The sequence below is a fragment of the Muscardinus avellanarius genome (assembly GCF_963383645.1).
Source record: "Muscardinus avellanarius genome assembly, chromosome: 15".
Classification (NCBI taxonomy): Eukaryota; Metazoa; Chordata; class Mammalia; order Rodentia; family Gliridae; genus Muscardinus; species Muscardinus avellanarius.
This window is the reverse complement of record NC_137801.1, coordinates 17,851,451-17,871,777: the sequence shown is the minus strand read 5'-3', so window position 1 is coordinate 17,871,777 and position 20,327 is coordinate 17,851,451.

The following is a 20,327-nucleotide window of genomic DNA, read 5'->3' as shown; positions in this document are numbered from 1 at the left end:
TTCTCCTTATGGGCATAGGTAGGTTTTCTTGGGTGTGTGTTCACATATAAAAATTCCCCCAATGGTCATAGGTAGGCTTTTACAGACGTGTGTTCATGCATAAAATTTCCCCCCATGGGCATAGGTAGGCTTTCATGAGCATTGTGTAACACATTAAAATTCCCCCTAGGGCATAGGTTGGCTTTAATGGGCGTGTTTTCACGCATAAAAATTTCCCCTCATGGGCATATGTAGTTTGTTACGGTCTTGTGTTAACGCATAAAAAAATTCCCTTTATGGGCATAGATAGGCTGTCACGGGTGTGTGTTAACCCATCAAAATTCCAACCTTGGGCACTGGTAGGCTTTCATGGGTGTGTGTTCACACATAAAAATTCCCCCAATGGGCATAGGTAGGCTTGCATGGGCGTGCGTAACACATAAAAAATTCCCTCATGGGCCTAAGTAGCCTTTCACGGTCGTGTGTTCATGCATAAAAATTCCCCCCATTGGCATAGGTAGGCTCTTATGGGCGTGTGTTCACACATAAAAATTCCCCCCATGGGCATAGGTAGGCTTCAACAGGCGTGTGTTCACTCATAAAAATTCTCCCCATGAGCATAGGTATGATTTTATAGGCGTGTTCATGCATAAAAATTCCATCCATGGGCATAGGTAGGCTTTCACGGGCCTGTGTTCACACATAAAAATCCCCCCATATTCATAGGTATACTTTCACAGGCGTGTGTGCACGTATTAAAATTTCCTCAATGGGCATTTGTAGGGTTACAAGGGCGTGTATTCACACATAAAACTTCCCTCAGTGGGCATAGGTAGGTTTTCATGGGCATGTGTTCATGTAAAAAGTTTTTCACTTGGGCATAGGTAGGCTTTTATGGGTGTATGTTCACCAATATAAATTCCTACCATGGGCATAGGTAGGCTTTCACGGGTGTGTGTTTACACATAAATATTTTGTCAATTGGCATTGGTAGGCTTACACGGGTGTGCGTTCATACAAAAAATTCCTTAAATGGGCATTCGTAGGCTTACATGGACATGTGTTCACACATAAAAGTGCCAAACTAGGGCATATGTAGGCTTTCATGGGCGTGTGTTCACGCATAAAAATTTCCATCAGGGGCAAAAGTAGGCTTTTATGGGCCAGTGTTCACGCATAAATATTCCCCTCATGGGCATAGGTAGGCTTCAACAGGCATGTGTTCACGCATAAAAATCCCCCCATGGGCATAGGTAGCCTTTCACGGGCATGTGTTCACGCATAAAAATTACCACCATGGGCATATGTAGTCTTTGACAGATGTGTGTTCACGCATAATAGTTCTCCCCATGGGCACAGGTAAGCTTTCACAGCATGTGTTCATGCATAAAAAGTCCCACCATGCGCATAGTTAGGCTTTCAGGGGTTTTTGTTCACTCATAAAAATTCCACATATGGGCATAGGTGGGCTTTCATGGGCATGTGTTTATGAATAAAAATTCTTCCCATCGGCCTAGGTAGGGTTTTATGGGCGTGTGTTCACCCATAAAAATTCCCCCCATGGGCATAGGTAGGCTTTAACAGGCGTGTGTTCACTCATAAAAATTCCCCTAATGGGCATAGGTAGGATTTCTCGGTCGTGTGTTCACACATAAAAATTCCCCCAGTGAACATAGTAGGCTTTTACAGATGTGTGTTCACACATAAAAATTCCCCCATTGGGTATAGGTAGGCTTTCACAAGCGCGTGTAACACATTAAAAATTCCCCACAGGGCATAGGTTGGCTTTAATGGGCATGTGTTCATGCATAAAAATTCCCTCAAGGGCATACGTTGGCTGTTAATGGCTTGTGTTAACACATAAAAAATTCCCAATATGGGCATAGGTAGGCTTCACCGGCATGTGTTAACCCATAAAATTTCACACCATGGGCATTGGTAGGCTTTCACGGGTGTGATTTCACACATAAAAATTCCTCCAGTGGGTATAGGTAGGCTTACACGAGTGTGTGTTCACGCATAAATATTTTCTCAAGTTGCATCGGTAGGCTTACACTGGCTTGCGTTCACACAAAGAAAACCTTAAATGGGCATTCGTAGGCTCTCATTAACTTGTGTTCACACATAAAAATTCCACCCATGGGCATAGGTAGGCTTTTAGGGGTTTGTGTTCACGCATAAAAATTCCCCCCATGGGCATAGGTACGATTTTATGGGTGTGTGTTCACACATAAAAATTCCCCCCCATGGGCATAGGTAGGCTTTTATGGGTGTGTTCACGCATAAAAATTCCTACCATGGGCATAGGTAGGCTTTCGCGGGTGTGTGTTCACGCATACATTTTTTTTTTTTTGGTGGCACTGGGGTTCCTGGAAGCCCTTCTACCTCCGGGCTATACTCCCAGACCTATTTTAGACTTTTTTTTTATTTGGAAACAGTATCTCTTAAGCCAGCGCGGCTGGCTTCGAAACTGCGTGATCCTCCTGTCTCCTCCTCCCAAGCACGGGGATTACAAGTGTGCACCACCACGCCCAGCTCACGCATAAATATTTTGTCAATTGGCATTTGTAGGCTTACACGGGTGTGTGTTCACACAAAAATTTCCTTAAATGGGCATTCGTAGGCTTACATGGACGTGTGTTCACACATGAAAATGCCCAACAAAGGCATAATAATAAGGGCGTGTGTTCATGCATAATAATTCCCACCATGGGCAAAGGTAGGCTTTTATTGGCCTGTTTCACTCATAAAAATTGCCCTAATGGGTATATGTAGGCTTTCATGGTCGTGTGTTCACGCATAAAATTTCCCTCATTGGGCATTGGTAGGCTTACACTGGCGTGTGTTAACACATAAAAATACCTTTAATTGGCATAGGTAGGTTTTCACGGGCATGTGTTCACGAATAAAATTTTTTAACATAGGCATAGGTAGGCTTTTATGTGTGTGTGTTCACACATAAAAATTCCCAACAAGAACATAGGTAGTCTTTCACGGGCGTGTGTTCACACATTAAAATTCCCACCATGGGCATAGGTAGATTTTCATGGGCATGTGTTCATGCATAAAATTTCCCCCATGGTCATAGGTTAGCTTTTATGGGTGTGTGTTCACGCATATTAAATTCCATCCATGGGCATAGGTAGGCTTTTATGGGCGTGTGTTTATGCATAAAAGTTCCCCCATGGGCATAGGTAGGTTTTCACAGGTGTGTGTTCACACATAAAAATTACCTCAATGGGCATTATAGGTTTACACGGACGTGTGTTCATGCATAAAAATTTGCTCAATGGTCATTGGAAGGCTTACATGGGCATGTGTTCAGACATAAAAATTCCCTCAATAGGCATAGGTAGGCTTTGACGTGCATGTGTTCACACATAAAATTTCTTCACATGGGCATAGGTAGGCTTTTATGGGTGTGTGTTCACACATAAAAATTCCCACCATGGGCATAGGTACGCTTTCACGAACGTGTGTTAACACATTAAAAATTTCTCCCATGGGCATAGATTAGCTCTCACGGGCATGTGTTCACACAGAAATATTCCCACCATGGGCATACGTAGGCTTTTATGGGCGTGTGTTCACGCATAAAAATTCCCCTCATGGACATAGGTAGGCTTTCACGTGCATGTGTTCACACATAAAAATTCCCCCCAAGGGCATAGGTAGACTTTTATGGGAGTGTGTTCACGCATAAAAATTCCCCCCATGGGAATAGTTAGTCTTTAACAGGTGTGTGTTCACGCATAAAAATTCCCCCCATGGGCATAGGTAGGCTTTCACGAGCGTGTGTTCACCCATAAAAATTTCCTCCATGGGCATAGGTAATCTTTTACGGGCGTGTGTTCACGCATAAAAATTGTCCCCATGGGCATAGGTAGGCTTTCAGGAGCATGTATAACACATAAGAACTTTCCCCATGGGCAAAGGTTGGCTTTTATGGGCGTGTTTTCACGCATAAAAATTACCCCCATGGGCATAGGTAGGCTTTTACGGGCATGTGTTCATGCATAAAAATTCCCCCCATAGGCATAAGTAGGTTTTCACGGGTGTGTGTTCACGCATAAATATTTTCTCAATTGACATTGGTAAGCTTAAACAGGTGTGTGTTCACACAAAAAAATTCCCTCAATGGGCATTCTTAGGCTTTCATGGACGTGTGTTCACATTAAAATTCCCAACAAGGGCATAGGTAGGCATTCATGGGCGTGTGTTCACGCATAAAAATTCCCTCCATGGTCACAGGTAGGCTTTTATGGGAGTATGTTCATGCATAAAAATTCCCCCCATGAGAATAGGTAGTCTTTAACAGGCGTGTGTTCACGCATAAAAATTCACACCATGGGCATAGGTAGGCTTTCATGGGTGTGTGTTCACGCATAAAATTTTCTCCCATGGGCATAGGTATGCTTTTATGGGTGTGTGTTCATGCATATAAAATTCCATCCATGGGCATAGGTAGGCTTTTATGGGTGTGTGTTTACACATAAAAATTCCCCCATGGGTATAGGTAGGCTTTATGGGTGTGTGTTCATGTATATAAAATTCCCACCATGGGCAAGGTAGGCTTTTATCAGCGTGTGTTGATGCATAAAAAATCCCACCATGGGCATAGGTAGGCTTACACAGGCGTGTGTTCACTCATAAATATTCCCTCCATGGGCATAGGTAGGCTTTTATTAGTGTGTGTTCACGCATAGAAATTCCCCCCATGGGCATAGGTAGGCTTTCATGGGCGTGTGTTCACACATAAAAATTCCCCCCATTTGCATTGGTAGTCTTTTACAGAGGTGTGTTCACGCATAAAAATTCTCCCCATGGCATAGGTAGGCTTTCATGAGTGTGTGTAACACATAAAAAATTCCCCTCATGGGCATAGGTTGGCTTTTATGTGTGTGTTTTCACGCATAAAAATTTCTCCCAAAGTCATAGGTAGGCTTTCACGAGCGAGTGTTAACACATTAAAAATTCCTCCCATGGACACAGAATTGCTTTCACGGGCGTGTTTTCACGCATAAAAATTCCCCCCATGGGCATAGTTAGGCTTTTATGGGTGTGTGTTCACACATAAAAATTCCCCCCATCAGCATAAGTAGGCTTTCACAAGTATGTGTTCACGCATAAATATTTTCTCAATTGGCATCGGTATGCTTAAACGGGTGTGCGTTCACACAAAAAAGTTCCCTCAATGGGCATTCTTAGGCTTTCATGGACGTGTGTTCACACATAAATATTCCCAACAAGGGCATAGGTAGGCTTTCATGGGCGTGTGTTTACGCATAAAAACTCCCCCCATGGGCATAGGTAGGCTTTCACGGGCATGTGTTCACGCATAAAAATTTCCTCCTTGGGAAAGGTTGGCTTTCATGTGCATGTGTTCACGCATAAAAATTCTCACCATGGGTATAGGTAGGCGTTCACGGTCGTGTGTTCATGCATAAAAATTCTTCTGATGGGCATAGGTAGGCTTTCATGGGCATATTTTCACACATAAAATTCCCACCATGGGCATGGGTAGGTGTTCACGGGATTGAGTTCACGCATAAAAATTCCCACTATGGGCATAAGTACGCTTTCACAAGCGTGTGTTAACACATTAAAAATTCATTTCATGGGCATAGATTAGCTCTCACGGGTGTGTGTTCACACAGAAATAATCCCACCCTGGTATAGTTGGCTTTCACGGCGATGTGTTCACGCATAAGAATTCCCACCGTGGGCATATGTAGGCTTTTATGGGTGTGTGTTCAGGCATAAAAATTCCCCTCATGGACATAGGTAGGCTTTTACGGGAGTGTGTTCACGCATAAAAATTCCCCACATGGGAATAGGTAGTTTTTTTTTTCTTTTTTAAAAAATTTTATTGGTACACTGTATTCATACGTCATAATGGGATAAAAATAATACTTTTGTAGACATACATGCACACATCGCCCAGTTAGCCCCTACCTGATCCCCACCCCGTTCACTCCCCATCCCTCCTTCCCATGCTTGCCTTAGTGGTTGACATCTAGTATTAATAGCAATTTATCCAATATTAACGTTGATAATCTCACATAACAGTTTCATTTGTCTGATACCAAGCTCTTGATGACTTAAAGATAACATTTCAATATTTCTTTTTGATTTATTTCTTACCAGAGAATATTTCTTTCCTTTTTCTTTTTTAAGGTGAAACTATCATATATTTATTTATTTATTTTTCACAAAAATCTATCCTAATATGGAATATGGACTCTAGATACCCAAAACGATCTCAAAAAAGAACAAAGCTAGAAGATGTATATTTTCTGATTTCAAGCCATATAAAGCTACAATAATTGAAACAGTGTAGTACTGTTCTAAAGGCAGATTTATAAACCATTGGAGTTAAATAAAAGCCTAGAGATAAATTCTTCCCTATATTGTCAAGTTATTTTTGACAAGGTTTCCACGAACATTTGGTGGAGGAAATAATAATCTTTTAACTAAATATTGTTGAAAAATAATAATTACATGAAAAAGAATAAAATCGGACCCTTACCAAATACCATATACAAATATTAACTCAAAATATATAAAAGACCTAAATACAAATCTTAAGACTATAAACTTTTAGAAGAAAATCTGGGTCATAAAACCTCACAACACTGAAATTGGCAATGATTTCTTGAATATGATTTCAATGGCACAGGCAACAGAAGGGAAAACAAACTCCCGAAAAAATAAAAGCATATTGTATATCCAAAGACAATGTAAACAGAGTTAAAAGTTACTGATAGAATGGGATAAAATATTTCCAAATGCTATATCTGAAGGTATATTAGTATTCCAACTAGAAATCCTAAAAATTAGCAACAGTAAAAGCAAACAATACAATTTAGAGATAGGTAAAAGACTAACATAAATAATGAATCTCCACAGATAACCAATCTTAGTTGTCTGTTGGATGGAAAATCTTGTTTCTCTGGTTCTGGTGTAAGTTACCTATTTCTTCTTTGTAGTTAATCTCTTTGAGTATTTTTTCTAGTGCTGGTTTTGAAGACATAAATTCCTTCAGTTTCTGTTTGTTGTGGAAGTTTCTTATTTCCCCATCTAATTTGATAGAAAGTTTTGCTGGGTAGGAAATTTTTGGCTGGGAGTTGTCTTCTTTCAGAGTTTGGAATATGTTACTCCAAGCCCTTCTGGCTTTCATGACTTGGTTTGGGAAGTCTGGAGTGATTCTAATTGGTTTGCCTCTGAATGTCACTTGGCCCTTTGTTTTTGTTGCCTTTAAGATTCTCTGCTTGGCTTCCACATTGGTCATTTTGACAATTATGTGGCGTGGGGATCCTCTTCTCCGATCCTGTCTAAAGGGAGTTCTATAAGTTTCCTGGACCTGTGTATCGACCTCTTGATCTATGTTGGAAAATTTTCTGCTATTATTTCTTTGAAGATATTACTTATCCCTTTGGTTTCACCTTCTTTTCCCTCTTCTATTCCAATTATTCTTAGGTTAGCTCTCTTAAAATGGGCCCATATTTCTTCAATGTCAGATTCCTGCTGTCGGATTTTATTTTCTAAATTAGAAACCATGTGTTCATTTTTTGAATGATATTCTTCTAAGATCAAGATTCTATTCTCCATGTGGTCTAGTCGGTTGTTTGTACTTTGAATTGAGGCCTATACTTCATTAATTGCATCCTTTATCTCTCTTTGAATTCTTTTCAAAACACCTCTATTATTTCTATAGTTATTTTCCTTATTTGATCTTCTAGAAATCTCTGAATTTCTGTTTTATCAGATTCTGATGTTGTGGGGTTGTGGGCATTCATTGCTCCATTGTTATTCCTCTTTCCCATGATTTTGGAAGTTTGTGCCTTCTCTGGGTTCTTCCCTTGGGTCACTATGACTTCACTTAAAGTGCTCTGGATCTCGAGTCTGTGGTATCTCGGTCCCCACTTCTCCTTTACTGGGTTGTATGGCAGAGTCTCAGACCCAGGGAGTCAATCGAGGCTGCTTTAGACCATGGGGGGTGCCAGGTTGGGCATTCTCCTATGGTGTGATATGTCTGCCACCACCACTCCCCAACTGGGTCAAGTCCCTGGGAGTCTACTGGGATTTCTCCTCCAGGGCCCACAATTTGACTCACTGTTGTTGAGTGTGCAGATGTAGCTGTAGTGGACTCGGTGAATTTGCTGCTGCTGCCACCGGTGGCAATATGGCGCTGCCTCCACGCCCTCGGCCATGAGGCTGGCATATTTCTTCTCTGGTTTTGAGCTCTGCTCTGAGTCCCTGCAGGGTGCGCTGAGCCCAGCCCCTGGGAGCTTTAGATGCTGCCTGCGTCGAGAAATCTGCCGAATCCCGCCCGGCTGATCCTCAGTGGCTCACCTCTTCTCGCTGTCTGCCGCTCCTCTCTGGAGCCTGGTGGCTGTTGAGTGCGTTGGTCTGGTGCCGTCCGGTGAACTTGCCGCTGCTGCCGGCAGTAAGGCGCTGCTGCCGCGTTCTCGGGCCTGAGGCCGGCATATCTCCTCTGTGGCTCCGGGCCCCATTCTGAATCCCCCTCCTCTCTGGGGCCTGGTGCTGCAAGAAAAGATGGTGCCCGCACCATTCCGCCCTGCGGCTCCGGCTGCAGCACTGCGGTCTGGTTTCTTTCTGGTGTCTCATTTTTCCAGACCTCTTTTTCTCCATCCCTTGTAATTACATTTTTTGTTTCTCTGCTGATGGTGTTTTCTGGCTATCAAAGACGCTGATTTTGTGGTAATAGAGATTGGTTGTTAGCGGGGCTCGTAAGCCCCACTTTCCTCCATCGCCATCTTCCCGGAAGTCCGATCGGGAATAGGTAGTTTTTAACAGGTGTGGGTTCATGCATAAAAATTCCCCCCATGGACATAGGTAGGCTTTCACGGGCATGTGTTCACGCATAAAAATTTCCCACATGGTCATAGGTACTCTCTTACGCGCATTTGTTCACGCATAAAAATTCTCCCCATGGGCATAGGTAGGCTTTCACCAGCATGTGTAATACATATAAAATTCTCCCATGGGCAAAGGTGGCTTTTATGGGCGTGTTTTCACGCATAAAAATTCCCCCCATAGGCATAAGTAGGCTTTCACGGGTGTGTGTTCATGCATAAAAATTTTCTCAAATGGCATCGATAAGGTTACAAGGGTGTGCGTTCACACAAAAAATTCCCTTAATGCGCATTCGTAAGCTTACATGGATGTGTGTTCACACATAAAAATTCCCAACAAGGGCATAGGTAGGTTTTCATGGGCGTGTGTTCACACATAAAAATTCCCACCATGGGCATAGGTAGGCTTTCATGGGTGTGTGTTCACACATAAAATTTCCCTCCATGGGCATAGATAGGCTTTTATGGTTGTATGTTCATGCATATAAAATCCATCCATGGGCATATGTAGGCTTTTATGGGTGTGTGTTTACGCATAATAATTCCCCCATGGGTATAGGTAAGCTTTATGGGTGTGTGTTCATGTATATAAAATTCCCACCATGGGCATAGGTAGGCTTTTATCAGCGTGTGTTTACGCATAAAAAATCCTACCATGGGCATAGGTAGGCTTACACAGGCGTGTGTTCACTCATAAATATTCCTTCCATGGGCATAGGTAGGCTTTTATTAGCGTGTGTTCATGCATAGAAATTCCCCCCATGGACATAGGTAGGCATTCCCCCCATGGACATAGGTAGGCTTTCATGGGCCTGTGTTCAGGCATAAAAATTGCCCGCATAGGTAGGCTTTTACGGGTGTGTGTACACACATAAAATTCCAACCATAAGCATAAGTAAGCTTTTATGGGTGTGTGTTCACACATAAACATTCCCCATATGGGCATAGGTGGGCTTTCATGTGTGTGTGTTCATGCAAAACAATTCCCCCCATGTGCATAGGTAGGATTTCATGGGCGTGTGTTCACACATAAAAATTCCCACTATGGGCATAGGTAGGCTTTTATGGGCATGTGTTCACACATAAAAATTCCCACTATGGGTATAGGTAGGCTTTCATTGGAGTGTGTTCATGCATAATAATTTTCACCATGGGCCTATGTAGGCTTTTACGGGCATGTATTCATGCATAAAAATTTCCCCCATGGGCATAGGTAGGGTTTCATGGGTGTATGTTCATGAATAAAAATTTCCCCATGGACATAGGCAGGCTTTCACGGGTGTGTGTTCACAGATAAAAATTCCCTCAGTGGGCATAGGTAGGCTTTCACGGGCATGTGTTCATGCATAAAAATCTTCACATGAGCATAGGTAGGCTTTTATGGGTGTGTGTTCACGCATAAAAATTACCACCATGGGTATAGGTAGGCTTTCACGGGCATGTGTTCACGCATAAAAATTCCCACCATGGGCATAGGTAGGTTTTCATGGGCGTGTGTTCACGCATAAAAATTCCCCTCATGGGAATAGGTAGGCTGTTACGGGTTTGTGTTAAGGCATAAAAAATTCCCTTTATGGGCATAGGTTTTAACGGGTGTGTGTTCATGCATAAAAATTCCCCCCATGGGCATAGATAGGCTTTCACAAGCGTGTGTTAACACACAAAATTTCACCCCATGGGCATAGGTTGGCTTTCACGTTTGTATGTTCACGCATAAAAATTCTCACCATGGGTATAGGTAGGCTTTCACGGGCGTGTGTTCACCCATAAAAAGTCACACCTTGGGCATACATAGGCTTTTATGGGCATGTGTTCACCCATAAAAATTCCCCCCATGGGCATAGGTAGGCTTGTACGAGAGTGTTTTCACGCATAAAAATTCACCTCATGGGCATAGGTAGGGTTTTACTCTCGTGTGTACCCGCATAAAAATTCCCACTATGTGCATAAGTAAGCTTTTATAAGCTTGTGTTCATGTGTAAAAATTTTCCCCATAAGCATAGGTAGGCTTTCACGGTGTGTGTTCATGCATAAAAAATTCCTACCATGGGCATAGGTAGGCTTTCACAGGTGTGTGTTCACGCATAAAAATTCTCCATATGGGCATTGGTAGGCTTTCAAGGGCGTGTGTTCACACATAAAATTCCCACCATGGGCATTGGTAGGCTTTCATGAGCGTGTGTTCACTCATAAAAATTCCCTCCATGGGCATTGGTAGGCTTTTATGAGCATGTGTTTACACATAAAAATTTCCCCCATGGGCATAGGTAGGCTTTCACGGGCATGTTTTAACGCATAAAAATTCCCAACATAAGCATAGGTAAACTTTTATGGGTGTGTGTTCATGTATAAAAAATACCCCCATGGGCATAGGTAGGCTTTTTCGGGCATGTGTTCATGCATAAAAATTCCCCCATGGGCATAGGTAGGCTTTCATGTGCATGTGTTCACGCATAAAAATTCCCTCAGTGGAAATTGGTAGGATTACATGGATGTGTGTTCACACATAAAATTTCACTCAGTGGTCATTGGAAGGCTTACACGGGTGTGTGTTCACACATAAAAATTCCCTCAATGGGCCTATGTAGGCTTTCAAGGGCATTTGTTCATGCATAAAAATTCTTCACATGGGCATAGTTAGGCTTTTATGGGTGTGTGTTCCCGCATAAAATTACCACCATGGGCATAGGTAGGCTTTCATGGGTGTGTGTTCACATATAAAAATTCCCACCATGAGCATAGGTAGGCTTTTATGGACATGTGTTCAAGCATAAAAATTCCCCCCATGGGTATAGGTAGGCTTTCACGGGCATGTGTTCACGCATAAAAATTCTCCCCAAAGGCATAGGTAGGTTTTTCCGCGCATGTGTTCACGCACAAAAAATTCCTTCCATGGGTATAGATAGGCTTTCATGAGCGTGTGTTCACACATAAAAAACCCACTATAGGCTTAGGTAGGTTTTCACAGGCATGTGTTCACTCATAAAAATTCCTAACATGGGACTAGGTAGGCTTTCACGGGCGTTTGTTCACGCATAAAAATTCCCACCATGGGCATAGGTAGGCTTTCACGGGCGTGTGTTCAGGTATAAAAATTCCCACCATTGGCGTAGGTAGGCTTTTATGGGCATGTGTTCACGCATAAAAATTCCCCCATGAGCATAGGTAGGTTTTCACGGGCATGTGTTCATGCATAAAAATTCCAACCATGGGTATAGGTAGGTTTTGTTATGGGCTTATGTTCATGCATATAAAATTCTTACCATGAACATAGGTAGGCTTTTATGAGCGCGTGTTCACGCATAAAAATTCCTTCCATGGGTATATGTAGGATTTCATGGGGGGTGTGTTCACACATCATAATTCCCACCATAGACATAGGTAGGCTTTCACAGGTGTGTGTTCACGCATAAAAAATTCTCCCATGGGCATAGGTCAGCTTTTATGGTTGTGTGTTCACGCATAAAAATTCCCACCATGGGCATAGGTAGGTTTTCACGGGCATGTGTTCACGCATAAAAATTTCCCCAAAAGGCATAGGTAGGCTTTCCCGGGCGTGTGTTCACGCATAAAAAATTCCTTCCATGGGCATAGGTAGGCTTTCACGAGCGTGTGTTCACACATAAAAAAAAACCCACCGTAGGCTTAGGTAGGCTTTCACGGGCATGTGTTCATGCATAAAAATCCCCCCCCCCCCGCCAAGGGCATAGTTAGGCTTTTATGGGCATGTGTTCATGCATAAAAATTCCCTCCATAGGCATAGGTAGATTTTTGCTTGTGCCAACCCTACACTTTCTTAATTACTGTGGCTTATGATAGTTGCTGATATCTTATATAAGAGATATCGCTCTTCTCTTGGTTGGTATTTTCTGGTTCATCTTTTTTAATCCTTTTACTTTCAAACTTTTTTCAATGTTTATCCATCCTGCCCCATGAGATTGCCCAAACCTCTGCTGTTTCCTCTGCTGCTTATCAGTGGTTCTCTGCCAGGTGTGTGTCAAGAATTGGATGTTTTTCCCAGTGAAACATGGTCAGGTCACCCCAACTCACCTCTCTCTGCTTTCCTTTTGCTAGGGGATTTTGACACCTCAAGTCTTAAATTGATTTTTTCTTTTTTCCTCCCTCCCTCCTTCCTTTCCTTCCTCTCATTTCTCCTTCCTTCCTTCTTTTCTTCCTTCCTTCCTTCCTTTCTTCCTTTTTCTTTCTTTTCTTTCCTCATTATTGTCTATTGATACTATTCCATCTTAGTATCCTAGTTGAAAACAGGCATCCTTGGACCTTGATATTTAATTTATAAATTAAAAGGTGAAAATTATATTAGAAAATTTATCAATGTAATTTACCACATTATTAAACAAAAGGAAATTACATTAATATGTTAATAAATGCAGGAGAAGATCAGTTGATAAAACTCAACATCCACTTATAATAGTATTATATATTTTTGGAAAACTAGGAAGAGAAATAAATTTCCTCAACCTGGTAAGTCTCTTTAAATTTATTTTAACTGATAAGTAAAGCTGAATGCATTTAGGGGTACCATGTGATATTTCCACACATATATACATTGTGTAATGTTTGCATAAAATAAACATATCTGTCTCCTCCAAAAGGGTAAAACATTCAGTTCTTTCTTCTAACTTTTTGAAATGCATAGTACATTGTTGTTATATAGTTATCCTACTGTGCAATAATACACCAGATCTTCTTACTTCTAATTTAAGTTAGTGCTCATTGGTCAACCTCTCTCCATCCCTTACTCCCTCCTCCTCCTCTCCTCAGCCACAGGTAACCACCTACTCTCAACTTCTATGAGATCAACATTTTTAATATTCCATGTGAGTGAGTTCATGCAGTATTTGTCTTTCTGTGCTTGGCTTATTTCACTTAACATAAAGATCTTGATGAAAGTCTTGATACTACAAACCTATAGTACACATCCAATATTGGTCTCCCTTTACAAATGTGAAAATTTAAAATTGCAAAGAAGACAAGGATGTCCACTCTCAACATTACAGTTTACATAGTTAGGCATGTCTGTGCTGATGAAGTAATATGTACACATGAAAACACCCATACATGTGCACAGGCATACGCACAAGTTGATTAAAAAAGGAAAGACCAAAACTACTACAATTTTCATATAAAAACTATATGAATCAACAAATTAGGATGGCCTGTGATGAGGATGTCTCCCACTTATGTTCAAGTTTCTTGGTCATGAATTGAGTTCCCCCTGCACTAACATCTGAGGTTTGTCCTGGTGGGAGAACCGGGACCCTTCTAAGCCCTTGTTGACCAGGCTACCATCCCTCTGCCCACAGGAATTCTGTCTCACAGGACCAGGCCAGGTTGCCCTGGATTGTCACAGGTGTTTGAAGGAATCTCATCACCCTGTGTCTTAAAAAAACATGCATGTGGTTCCTGCTACCTTCAAGTTGGTACATCTATAACCTATGAGAAAGTGCCTACCTGGGCTTCCTGGTACATGAGGTAAGCTAGAAGTGCCAGGCAGTGATATTTGCCTTTGAGGAAGACAAGATCCAGTATTGGAATAAAAATCAGCTAGTGAGGCAATGGAAATAGCTCACAAAGAGTGGAGAGGAAAAAATTGACAAATACATGGAATTAATCAAGGCCCATGGGCTCCTGGTTTGAACCCAATTAAGACTGCTTTTCCTCAAACCCAAACCTAAAGGAAAATAACAAGCAAATTATGAGACACGATGAGTCCAGTTTCATTTCCAGAAACAAAGTAGACATAAAATACATGTCTATCTATATTGGAAGTAGTAAGATTGAGGAATGTGTAAGATACAAATAAAAATGTATTCTATTAAAGAACATGTAATAAGGCAAGAAGAAGAAGCAGAAGCAGAATAATAATAATAATAAGAATAGGAGGAGGAGGAGAAGGAGAAGGAGGAGAAGAAGAAGATGAAAGAAGAAGGAGGAGGAGGAGGAGAAGGAGAAGGAGGGGGAGAAGAAGGAGGAGGAGGAGGAAAGAAGAAAAAGATGAAAGAAGAAGAAGGAGGAGGAGGAGGAGGAGAAGGAGGAGTAGGAGGAGGAGGAGGAGAAGATGAAAGAAGAAGGAGGAGGAGAAGGAGAAGGAGGAGAAGAAGAAGATGATAAAAGAAGGAGGAGGAGGAGGAGGAGGAGGAGGAGAATTATTCAACAAACTGTGTATATATCAGTGGGCACTCATTATGAAGATAATTCACTTCCAGCTCATTTAGGAATGCATTATGTCATACTTTCCCCAAACAGCTCAGGTCTTGGGTTGTGGGGAATGGCTGATCCTTGAAAACAGTGAAAAGAGAGAAGGGGTGAAAGAAGCAGAGGCAGATTCTGCTGATTTCTAAGCACCTAGAGGGTCCACAGGGGTGGAGCAGTGGCAGTGAGTTGTCCCATCCCTAAGGCTCCAATCTGCAGAGCCCCAGGAAAGAAGACACGAACGCCAAGTCTGTTGATGATGCTTCCTCTTTAATGCTTCTCCTTCAATGCGCACAGCAGGCAAATATATATCAGCCTCATAACCCCTCCCTCATCACTCCACCAACCCCAAACTTCCCACAGCTAGGGCATGCACATTTCTAACCCTCTCATAGGTGGGCTGGTGGTAGCACGAGGCGCTGCGTCACTGATCATCCATAGGGCGCCTGATAGGGCTCACTGCGCAGGCTCAGGGCACTGCCAGCCTTGTGAGCCTCGTGACTTGGCAACATGCCTAGGTGCCATCTTGAGCCACCGCCCCATCCCGGTCTAGCTGAGCGGGCCCCGACAGTGAGTGACAGCAGTTTCCGGTGGGGAGAGGTGGGGGCAATGCTGGAACCTGGAACCACTTCTGGCTGGTAACTCATGTCTGACTGCAGTGACTTGTTGAACGAAGTTGAAGGCTTCAGGGTGCATTCACATGGTGAGGGAACTGATCCTCACACTACGTTTCATGCAGAATGGTAACAGGGGCCCAATAACATAACAGGAATATTCCTTGAAAACAGTAAAGATGCCAAGCAGCATCTGAAGTGACATTCAAGCTGTATTGCAAGCACACCCAAAGTGAAGAGTGACAGTTCTGAACAACAGAAACCCCAGGCTTCTCTTCTCCTTTGAGCTGCTCCTCAGTACCACAGTGAACGGCTCGGTGGAAGAGGTTAAGTTGCAAGCAATGTTAGATTTAATCATAATTTCAGTAACTTGGGGATCTGTCAGAATCTCCAGTTTACTCATTCATTTATTGTTTGTTTGTTTATTTATTTTGTGGTACTGGGGATGGAACCCAGGGGCGCTGTACCTCCAAGCTACACCTCCAGGCCCTTTTATCCCCAGTCTTTCTATTTTTTTATATATACTTTTTGTGGTACTGGGGGTGGAACCCAGAGGCTTTCTACCTCTGGGCTATACTCCCAGCCCTATTTTATATTTTATTTGGAAGGAGAGTCTCACTAGGTTGCTGACAGCCTCACTGAGTAGCTGAGGCTGGCTTCAAACCTGCGCGATCCTCCTATCAGCCTCCCAAGGGCGAGGATTACAAGCGTGTGCCACCACGCCTGGCTCAGTCTTTTTATTTTTCAAACAGGGTCTCACTCAGTTGCGAATGACCTTGATAAGTAGCTGGGGCTGTCCATGAACCACAATCCTCTGGTCTCAGCCTCCCTAATTTGGGATTACAAGCGTGCAGCACCACACCCGACTATCTCCAGTTTAGAATTACACCTCTGAGACTCTGCTTCTGCTTTTCATCCCTTGGAATAGTAGAGGGGGCCGATTGCTGGAAGTCTATTCTCCATTTAACCCACTTTTATTAGTCAGGGACATATGTGGCACATTTGCCTTTGCAGCTGGCTGGGTGCTTGGCAGCAAGAAAATAAACCTCAAAGACCCATCCCTGCCAGAAACTCAGGATGGTCAATGGAAAAAGGACCATGGGTGTATACTCCAAGCAGCAGGACTGAGAATTGGCAAGCCCCTTCTGGGCTATAATCGAACACACTTCAGAGGTGTCTTTCTCGCAATCCATGATGAAAGAATTCCATATTGATCACATCTCATTCTTAGAGATAGGGACCCTTAAAAAAAGAGGAGATGGAAAAAAGATAAAATCCAATGTAGCTTTCTAATCCTTATTCTCTTTTGTTAATCACTTAAATACTTACTGAATGTCTACTATGTGTCATTCCTTTGCTGAGGTGTATGTTTAAAATTTAAAATGATCTACTTTTTTGAAGCTTAGTTGCAACATCTTTAGAAATTTAGGGCAAAGAAATGTGCAACCTCCTGGGCCAGTAAAACTCTCTTAGGAGTCAAGTGTTGGTCCCTTAAGTTACATCTCAGATATACTAGTTGGCTTTTTCTTGAAGTAATGTTACTTCTCTCTAAAGCTCACCCAATATATTGCTCACAGGTGCCTGTTTCATAGACCAGCAGACTGAAGAGGCTGCAGCTGTCTGAAGGTGGGTGACTGATACAGATGAACTTGGTTTAGTGCATAGCTGAGAAAGCTATGAGGATGCTCACTTGGCTGCTGAAGCCTAGCTTGGGAAAAGTGGTATAAACTCCCTTGACTGGGAGAAGGGATTCCTTTGGCTTAGAGGTTGCTGAAGCGCACTGAACTATCCTCAACAGCACATCACTCTTGGGTAGAAACCTAGAGTTACTAGAAGTCTAGTTACCTCCTGCTCACTGACAATCCAGGATTGTGTCCTAAAGACTTGGCAGTTATTGGGAATCTAGGTGAAGGTTATTTTTAAGTTAAAGTGGACTGAATCTTGGGGGCTGAGGGGAGAGCCCCAAGGGAGCAATAATTAGTTATATATATTTTTTAATCTAAGTGTATCATTATGCCAGGTGAATGAATAATGTCACATGAATAAAAATGTTGGTAGGGATATCATAAAAATGTTTACTGCTCAGATGTGTGCAAATGACCCCCCCCCCCTTATTGCATTCCTGAACTTGAACCTCCGAGTGCTGCTGTAGATGGAAGGTTTGATTTTCCTGGGTAAGATGTAATAAGGGGGGACAGGGGTCTCCTTTTTTTCTAGCCATTATATAATACCTAATTCCAGCCCTAGCTTCTTTTCTGTTTTCTCTAGGTGGTGGTTTGATGAGTTACTTGGTAGTAAGCAATGCATAAGTGGAAAGAAGAAGAGATCTATCAGAGGAGAAAGCTAATTCCTGGAGAGGTGCGGAACTTTGTGCCTTGCTTTCTTTGTTCACCAAATACTTTTTCTCCCCTTGTTCCATCTTGGGTTTGGAGCATATGGGTTACTGGACTGAAAGTGCTCCACCCCGTAGCACTTCTAAGAGTCATTTCATTGGTGAGACAAAGAAAAAGAGGGCAATGAAAGGAAATCTAGTCCCACGGTAGCTGGTGCTGAGTGGTGCCAGCCCATGGTACTCAGGGACGACCTACAGCAGCACAGAGTATCAGGTGACTGAGCTGAGAGTTTTCAGATGTCAGTGCCCACTCTGAGTGTAAGTGTATGGGAATTAGAATATTCCAAGGCAATGTGATGTGTATGCATGTATGCATACCTCTGGCTAAAATCCCAAATAATTTGTTATATAAATTGACTTTACTTTTATTTCTTGGTACTAGAGATTAAACTCAGGGGCATTCTACTTCTCAGCTACACTTCAGCCCTTTTTATTTTGAAACACTAAGTTGCTGAAGCTGGCCTTAAACCTGTGATCCTCCTGTCTCAGCCTACCAAATACTGGAATTACAGGCATGCACCACCATGCCTTGCAGAGATTGACTTTAGAAAGTTGGTCTTGGTTGGAAAGTCATGCACTATATAAAGAGTGACACTCTCATGAATGAAATACATTAGTGGAAGAACAGAAAGACATCAAAACTGTAGACGTGAGAAGGGATCTGATGCGATTGAGCAGTTACCTAAGGTTAGAGAGAAAACACTTTTTCGTGATTTAATAGAGTTGGCTCTGCTGCACAAGACTTGTGGGAACTCCTTCCTCCAAGTTGCAAGCTTGTAATTTGAGGTATGTAGTGGGCTGGTAAACAGAGCTACCACAGATATGGCCCCAGGGTCCAGACAGAAGTTTATGTATGGGTGTGTGTCAATGGAGAAAAATATTCTTGTGTTTTTCCAGTCAATTAGAACATTTTCCAGAGGAGATGAAAGTCACAAGCATGGCTGGTTGCGTTTTTGTTTTCCTGCTCTTGTCTGAGCACAGGGGTGCTGGACAACCTGGCCAAAACAAACTGGAGAAAATGCTGGGGTCACACATGGTCTCAATTGGTCTCTGAGGAAAGCAGTCTGCTCATGGCTAAGGTACAAGAAAGTCATGAAGAAGCTGCCAAAAAGGCTTTGAATGTCGACCTGGCTTGCAACTCGAGAGCTTTTCTGTGGGGAATGTTTTTGAAATAAAGATTTAGGATAAATTAGAAGGAATCCCTCTGATTAAGACTGGAGGTAAAAACCAAATTAAATAATGAATATTAAAAAAACAGTCTGAATAAGTGAGAGTGGTGGCAAGCACATCTTGAAATTTATTTTGCAACAGGCTCTTTTCCGACTATTTAGTTCAGCCTTTCAGGTTCGAGCTAGGTTCATAATTCGATTATGGGGAATTTAGAGCATATGCAAAGATACGTGGACTCTTTCACCAAACATCCAGTTCAGTGACACTCATTGTCTAAGCCCAGTGATGATGTACTTAACCCAAACCTGCCCCTCTACAACCCATGCCCACTCATCTCCTTCCATATGACTTTGAAGCAAATCCCATAAATCACATCATTTCATCTATAAATATTTCATTGCATTTCTCTAAAAGACAAAGCATTGGCCCTTTAATAAACAAGATAAACCGTTTGCTCATCCATCCAAGCCAATGGGGGTGGGGGGACTGCTTGACATGTGAGGTCGTACTTCCAGCGATCTCGGCTCACCTTGGGAATCCAGACCCACTGGCTCTTAGGTTCCTGACTTAGAAACGCGAATGACCAACTGAATGGAAAGCAATGTGTAATACTCCCTGCACTGTGAGAGTCCCTTCTGACTGAGGGCAAGGTGACAAGCCACACAGGCTATGTGAACTGGGTCACTTAGTTTCATGTGACTTAAGATATTAGTTGAAGAGGAGGAGAGGAGGAACAAGGAGGTTTAGTACAGTCAAAGGAAAAGAGATGGGCCTTCGTTGGGGAGATGCTTTCCTTGTGAAAGGGTGGATGGGCCTATTTAGGAGTGGAACAACCCAGAGGTGATGAACACAGACAGGCCGGTGTGCTTCCATGTTGGAGGAGCTGTCAGTTGGACAGAGACAGTTGAAACTTTGTTCTGCCACTGGAGAGCAGCCTGGGTCCCAGATGGACCTCTGACTTTTCTTCTATGTCATGGAGGTCCAGGGTCAGCTGCCAGGAAGGAAGAGGCAGGAGGGCCACAGTGTTTGGGCTTGTCTTCCCAGAGCGGGGTGCGCTGCATTAGCAAGAGCTTGTCCTGC